This window comes from Rattus norvegicus, chromosome 6 (assembly GCF_036323735.1).
Source record: "Rattus norvegicus strain BN/NHsdMcwi chromosome 6, GRCr8, whole genome shotgun sequence".
NCBI lineage: Eukaryota > Metazoa > Chordata > Mammalia > Rodentia > Muridae > Rattus > Rattus norvegicus.
The window spans coordinates 89,422,929-89,430,895 of record NC_086024.1 but is presented as its reverse complement, the minus strand read 5'-3'; the positions used below and the strand labels follow the sequence as shown (position 1 = coordinate 89,430,895).

The 7,967-nt window shown below is 43.1% G+C and overlaps 1 non-coding gene across 1 annotated transcript; it reads left to right on the top strand.

Annotated features, from left to right (window-relative positions):
* The first annotated feature begins 459 nt into the window (after window positions 1–459).
* Window positions 460–591, top strand: LOC120093444 (small nucleolar RNA SNORA17). The gene has a single exon (XR_005486502.1). It is a non-coding gene; the product is annotated as a small nucleolar RNA SNORA17 (small nucleolar RNA).
* Window positions 592–7,967: the final 7,376 nt, after the last annotated feature.

The window sequence follows — 7,967 nt, the reverse complement described above, 5'->3', positions numbered from 1 at the left end:
AGCAATAAGAAATATGGCAGAGAGCATAAGTGGCTCAGGAATCTAACAAACCCTTGGAGATAATAGCAGTTATTAGTTTATATTAATTATAAAAAATCATGGAATTATTTTGACACTTAATTATGCATTTAATTCTCCTTGACACATTTACCTCCACTTTTCTCTTTCCCTTTGATCCTCACAAGGGCCTTAACTTCATGTTGTGACCCTCTAGTGTGATTTTCTAGTACTATTCTCCCAGGGGACAGAGTTTCCACATTAGAATTTCAGAGGGGCACAAGCATCCACTCTGTACCAGTGATCAACTAACACCCACACTTATTAATATAATCCTGCTTTATAGGTTTTTATCTCCTCAAATCTGCTCCTTTGCTTATATATCAGACTATTGTGTAAGGGTAGATATGTGCTTTCTCTAAACAATTTACCTTTTTTTGTCAATAAAATAAAAATAACTTCACTGTCCCTAGAGGCACTGCAAGTGTGGCTGCTGTGTCATGTGTGAATCAGTAGGTGCTAGAAAGGAGGGAGGCTGTGCCTGTGCTCGGTGTTCTGACCTGTGAACATCTGAGTGACTAGTAGCCTAACATTCCCGGAAAATAAACCACCCTGAGATGGACCAGGAGTTAGGCTCCTAGCCAAGGAGCTAGTCTAAAATGACAACCGGTCTGGTGCCTCACAGGCCTGGGGTGGGGAACATACCATGCCCAAGATGACTCCTGATCAATGTCATAATGCATAGGAGGGTATAGCACTCCTCAGTTTACTCCTGAGATGACCCCAGACACTCAGAGACCCCAGGTACCACAAAGAGGAACGAGTAAGTGGTAGAAAAATGGAAGAGAGAGAAACCGAATGATGTGGGTGCAATGAAGGGAGTCAAGGGTAGTGAGGAATAGCCGGAGAGACTGTAGCTGCTGATGCCAGATGAGACCATGGTGGGATCCTGGCCCTTGCTACCACTTAGGGCCATATCTGAATCCATGGCCCTGCAGCAGCAAGGGTCTGGGCTGCTACAAAGGGATATATTGATGTCTGAGGGCTGTGTAGGGTTGGTTCCACATGTCACCTGGACATCATGGAAAATCTGGTCCTGGGTGCATAAAAGCAGGAGAGCTGACCCTGCCCCGAGCCAACTGTACTACTTGGGAGAATGTAGAGAAACTCAGCACATTACAGGAGTCGTGTGTGAACTGTCCTGAGGGAGAGTTGGCCCTATCACTGGTCTCCTGTGAGGTGGCATGGATGAGGAAAAGATAACCTCCTCCCCTTTTGCCCCTCACTACCAGCAGCAGATGAGAGACCCGGCCCTGGGATCACGAGAACAATAGAGCTGGCCCTGTCCCTTACTTACTACAGCACTCAAAAGAGCCGGTCCCACTATATCTCACCTGGGCAGCACAGTAAAGCTGGCCCTGGATGTAAAGACTGTGGGAGAGCCAGCCCAGACAACGTTAGCACAGAAAAGATGATTTTGACTCTTGTCTGCTGTGTTGATTCAGATGAGGGAGAGATGGTCTCCTCGCCTCTCTAGTCCCTCACTACCTATGGCGGGCAGAAGGTCTGGTCCCCAGCATCAAGAGAGTGGGTGAACTGGCCCTGTCTGTCTCCTGCTGCAGTACTTGAGAGATCAGGCTCTGCACCTCTCCTAGACAGCACAGTAGAACTGGTCCTGATGCCTTTTGGACAATGAGCCATCCCAGAGGGCATGCATGCAGGAGAGGTGGCTCTGTCCCTTGCTGGTGGCTGGCGGCATTATATGTACCAGTCAGGGCAGAGCAGGAGAGCTTGCCCAGTGGTCTAGTTACAGAAAAGCTGGTGGAATGACCATCTCAGATATCTCTCAGGCCCAGATGCAAGGCTTCGAATTAGCTCACCCCAACATCTACTCCATAATGAACTACTGAAGTACATGAAGGAACCAGTCTACAGATCCAAAGCTGCAAGATGCCATGACACGAGGTGGCAGCAAGATATCTGAGAGGCATCCTAGTCCAGTATTGATAGGGTAGAAAAAGCCAGAGGCCTTGTTCCAGACAAGGAACATTTTCAAACAAAGAAGTGGAGACAAAAGGGTCTATTGTGGGACACATTGTGACACACCAGAAATTGAGGTCCATGATGTAAAATACACAAAGAACCAAGAAAGGGGGTTTCTTCTTAATTAATTTTTAAAAATGACTTAGTATTGAGGTAAAGAACTTACAAAGAACATTATATTAGAAAACATACGGAGTGCATCAATGCTAAGTAGTCTGTGCCCAGGGATCTTTGGGGAATATTTCACTCAGTTCAAATCATTAAACATTTATGGGACATTATGTGACATCCAGAGAAAATTGCCAATAAATTACATAGGCTTTTCTAGTTCGCTTGTGTTTTTCCATTCAAAACTATTTTCTCTTTTAAATTGTACATATTTATGCTGCATTCTATGAAGCTTGGTCCCTTGATCCAGAGTAGGAGTAACAAGGGGATAAAGAAAGAACAGATACACATACAGAAGAGCTGGGGCAGACAGATTGTACTTGATCTAATGGAGCACACACGACTAGGCAACACCCAGAACATTAGAGTACTTATTAGATACACATAGGAGAGGGGTTAGACAGTCTCAGTAGGAGGTCTCTGTAGGAGAACAGTCAGGCTACAACCATGTGGAAGGAAGAAGCTACAGTTGCAAGGTTTTGCCCTTTGGCCAACCCTTCCTGAACATGTGGTACACTATCAACATCTCATGCAAACTGAAGGCAGGCTTTGTCAAAACTAGGAGTCTCACCTTAGAGGAAAGCCTTTCGCAGTTTCCCATGGTATGAGGCCTTGGTCCTTGACATGGCTGTTTCTGTGTCAACAATATGTATTCATTTAGGACTTCATCTCCTTGCTACACAATTACAAGTACAGCATAATAATTTAATACACTTAAACAACAGGCAAAATATATGTGGTAATCACAGGTTGGTGCAATTTATATATGTATATATATATATATATATATATATATATATATATGGTGGTATATATATATATGGTGGTATATATATACATATATATATATGGTGGTCATTGATTGAAGTGAGAGGCAGAAACAGTATCTAGGAAGCTTGTAGAGAAATAACTACAAGAAAAGCAATAAAGAGATGCTTAGTCGATGAGCATCTTTCTCTAGACTTTTCTTTAAATTTATGTGTTGTCCCTGATAGCTGGATTACATTTTCTGGGGCTATACTCCTCAGACCATATCCCTGAGCCTCCTACAGCAAACAAAACAACTCTTCTGACATAACAAGGCACATAAAGAATGTGATGCAGAAGGAAGGCCAGTGTCTGCAATGCGCGACAGAAAATGCCAAAGCCCAAAGGTTTACAAATTGCTTCCAAGAGTGGGCATCCAGCAATTTTCACTCACTTTGAAGGTTTCTCAAGGGCAAAGAATGTTTTTCCTAACAGTAGCCCCACTTGCAGCAGGAGTACAGTGCACTGTGTATATCCAGACACCAAAGCTAATAAAGCAAACCTGATAAGAGCGGGTTCAGAATTGAATCTCTTCCAAATTATCTTGTTCTTTCCACTGGGGATGGAGTGTTTAGTTCACATTCGCAAACTGTGTATTGAGGACTCATTGGCAAAAAATGAAATAAAAATAAAAAGAAGTGGATAGCTTTGTATGAAGAACAGAAAGCTGAAACTTAAAGAGAAACCTTTATGAGGGAACTAGATTCTTTTTTTCCTTCATCCACTTGAAAAATAGAAAGTATGTGACTTGGTCCTGCCTGGTCATTTCAAAATTTTGTAGACCACCTCCATAAGGAGGGTCAGTAACGACACCTGAGAAGCTAATGTCACAGCAGCTCAGTGAGGAGTGTACTGAAAGACAATTCCAAAGTGAATGTTACTGTTATTTGTGCAATGACCTATGTCACTCTCTGCCAATCACAGAGAGCTACCATATACAGACAATCATGTTAAAGCAGACCGGACTCTTCTTCAGCAATACTGAGAAATTAAAAGTTGCTCTGAGTTCAACTATGTCGGGAAATACAGCTACAGCTGAGTGATAACTGCTAGATGCCTGAAACTCCACATGTTAGAAAACATTTCTGTTAGAGCGTCCCTGAACAAAATGGAACACACAGGAAGTCCAGAATTCCACCAACTGGACATAAGGATACATATCACAAATTCTGGTCCGATTTAGGGATGAAACATTATGCTATCACCCAGTAACATCTTTCTAGTTGTTTTTTTCCCTTAGGAACTGCATGTGGACCAGTTGGTGTTGGCAAGTTTCTTGAAAAATGGTGTGATGATAAGCTATGATTTAGTCACCTCCTACAGTTTGTAGATGCACCATTAGCTAAGAAAATGCCAAATTAAATATATACCAAATGCTATTTTTCAAATGAAAGATTGGGAAATATTTAAAAGTTCAGTAATTGTAATTATTGGTGAAGGCATCAAAAAGCAAGCATAAACCAACAGCTATGAACCAGAAAGGCAGGAATGCTGACATTCAGAGAGAGCGCCTCCATAGCAGGCACTCACCCCAAGAACAGTGTTTTTAGTTTCTTACCTATTGTTCTTATCTATTGTTCCAGTAGATGATGTCTGCTGTCAGAGGTCATTCATAGAAACAAAATAATTGTTTTAAAACTAGACACTCTAGGATAAAGTATGAACTCACTGACATTTGTTTTTAGAATAAGATAGGTAAATGTGTTATTTTACTACCTGGGAAAAAATTAGTGATTTCTTTGGAAAATTATGAAATGCAGTAACATAAATTTCCACAAAATGAAATAGAAAGGAAGGAGAGAAAAAAGTGGAAAACAAGTAAGGTGGGATGGAGAGAGGGATGGTAGGATAGAGAGAGAGAGATGGTGGGATGGGGGAGAGATAGTGGGATTGAGAGAGAAATGGTGAGATGGAGGGATTGTGGGATGGAGGGAGTGATTATGGGATGGAGGGAAGAATGGTGGGGTGGAGGGAGAGAATGTGGAATGGAGGGAGGGGTGGTGGGATGGAGAGATTGTGGGATGGAGGGAGGGATTATGGGATGGAGGGAAGAATGGTGGGGTGGAGGGAGAGAATGTGGAATGGAGGGAGGGGTGGTGGGATGGAGGGATTATGGGATGGAGGGTGGGATGGAGGGATGATGGGATGGAGAGAGGGATGGTGGGATGGAGAGAGGATGGTGGGATGCAGAGAGGATGGTGGGATAGAGAGAGGATGGTGGGATGGAGGGAGGATGGTGGAATGGAGGGAGGATGGTGGGATGGAGAGAGGATGGTGGGATGGAGGGAGGATGGTGGGATGGAGGGATGATGGGATGGAGAGAGGATGGTGGGATGGAGAGAGGATGGTGGGATGGAGAGAGGGATTGTGGGATGGAGGGAGGGATTATGGGATGGAGGGAAGAATGGTGGGGTGGAGGGAGAGAATGTGGAATGGAGGGAGGGGTGGTGGGATGGAGGGATTGTGGGATGGAGGGAGGGATTATGGGATGGAGGGAAGAATGGTGGGGTGGAGGGAGAGAATGTGGAATGGAGGGAGGGGTGGTGGGATGGAGGGATTATGGGATGGAGGGTGGGATGGAGGGATGATGGGATGGAGAGAGGGATGGTGGGATGGAGAGAGGATGGTGGGATGGAGGGAGGATGGTGGAATGGAGGGAGAATGGTGGGATGGAGAGAGGATGGTGGGATGGAGAGAGGATGGTGGGATGGAGGGATGATGGGATGGAGAGAGGATGGTGGGATGGAGGGAGGATGGTGGGATGGAGAGAGGATGGTGGGATGGAGAGAGGATGGTGGGATGGAGGGAGGATGGTGGGATGGAGAGAGGATGGTGGGATGGAGGGATGATGGGATGGAGGGAGGATGGTGGGATGGAGGGAGGATGGTGGGATGGAGAGAGGATGGTGGGATGGAGAGAGGATGGTGGGATGGAGGGAGGATGGTGGGATGGAGGGAGGATGGTGGGATGGAGAGAGGATGGTGGGATGGAGGGATATGGGATGGAGAGAGGATGGTGGGATGGAGGGAGGATGGTGGAATGGAGGGAGGATGGTGGGATGGAGGGATGATGGGATGGAGGGAAGGAAGGATAGAAGACATTCTAAACAAGTTCTTCAAATCTTAGACTTTCTTCCCCAAAGCATAATGTCTTCAAAAATGTTTATTCCTGCTTCATTTGAAGGCAAATGACAGAAGATGATACAAACCAAACGTTTAGTTCACAGCAGACACACAATTAGAGACTTGCATCAAGGTAAAAGATAGAGATCCTAGGTCTTCCCGTTTCTATACCACGCCATACTACAGAAACCATGCCTTCCCACATCTCTCTTCTGCTTTCCCATTTCTAATATTCCAGATCTACCTAACTGTGTATATATCTATCTACACCCTACCTACTTACTGTCAATTTGGGATTTTACCCTCATATCAACTCTCTCTCTCTCTCTCGTACTTATCATTTCCATCCCTTCTTCTGTAAATTACTTCAGCCTCTATGGAGCTAGAATTGAGAGCCCCCAAAAATTAAAAATTAAACTACTTTATGATACAGCTGTCACACTGCTATCAATATATCCAAAGAACTGTAAGTCACCAACATATCCTAAATATACTTGTACATTCAGCTTTCTTGTTCCTGTATTTATAATAACCTAAGTCGCCATTAACAAGTGAATTGATAAATAAAATATAGTACATTTGAAGAATGACATTTTATTAAGGTATAAAAAGAAAATCATGTAATTACATAGAAAATTGATGAATGTGGAGACCATCATATTAAGATAAATTAGGTAGGCTCAGAATAACAAATATCACATTTTTTTCCTCAGTTGTGGATGCTAGATTTTTATTATCCATAAAACTATGTTATATGTGTGTACACGTGCGCGCGCACACACACACACACACACACACACACACACACACACACACACACGGACATGAAAATAGAAGGGAGGCTTGGGAAAGGAAGAAGACCAATGGGAGTTGGGGGATGGAAAAAGAAAAAAAGAAAGGCAGAGGTGTTGTTTAATATGGCCAAGTACAAGGTACACTTGAAAGAAAATGTATTCATGAAATCCAGAACTTTGTACAAAATAGTTATCAGTAAAATTATAAGACACTATGAACAATAATGAAAGATTTAGGTAAATGTAAATTGTATTTGTGAAAGCCTATGATGGAACCATTGCAAGTGTCTGTTGTCCTGCATGTGCTACGTGAGCTGATGGGCAGTAAGGAGATTAAAATGGGGACTCCAGAGAAGCATGAGGGGGTTAGTCTGCTAACGTTCCGTGATAAATATTTAAGTTATGGATGTTGTAAACAGTGAGAAGTGCAAGACAAGGCACTGACAGCCTCAGGTCTGGTAAGGTCTTGCTTCTCACCTCGTTCATGGCATATTGATTCTACATCCTCAGATGGTGAGCAAAGCAGGTAGCCCTCTGGATACTCTGATAAAAGTGCGTCATTCTACTCTGCCACCCTTATGGTATGGCTGCTCTCAAAAGGCTCAACTCTCCATGCCTTCACATTTGAATTTATTTCTCAATATGTCAGTTGTGAGAAAAGGGGCATAAGAGGGATCATAACACAACAGTGTTAATAACAATAACCACTGTTTCTTTTATTTGTTATGTGCTCCAGCATGTTGTTCATCTTTTTATACTCTTTACTATAGTTTCCAAATGTTGAAGAAAAGTTGCCATTGTGAGACACTAAGTTGTTTGCTTAAGGTCATGAAGCTACCAATGACAAAATAGAAATAGAATCCCACCTTAAGCTGAAAATCTATCCACTGTGTATCTCCTCCCTGATCTGACTTCTTTTAATAATCTATCTTTCATGAATATACATCTTGACTGATTTTTTTTCATTTTTTAATAGCAGTTAATTTGGAAGAATTATGTGTGCACATAATGTTTTTGTTCTGCAGGGTGCTCAAAT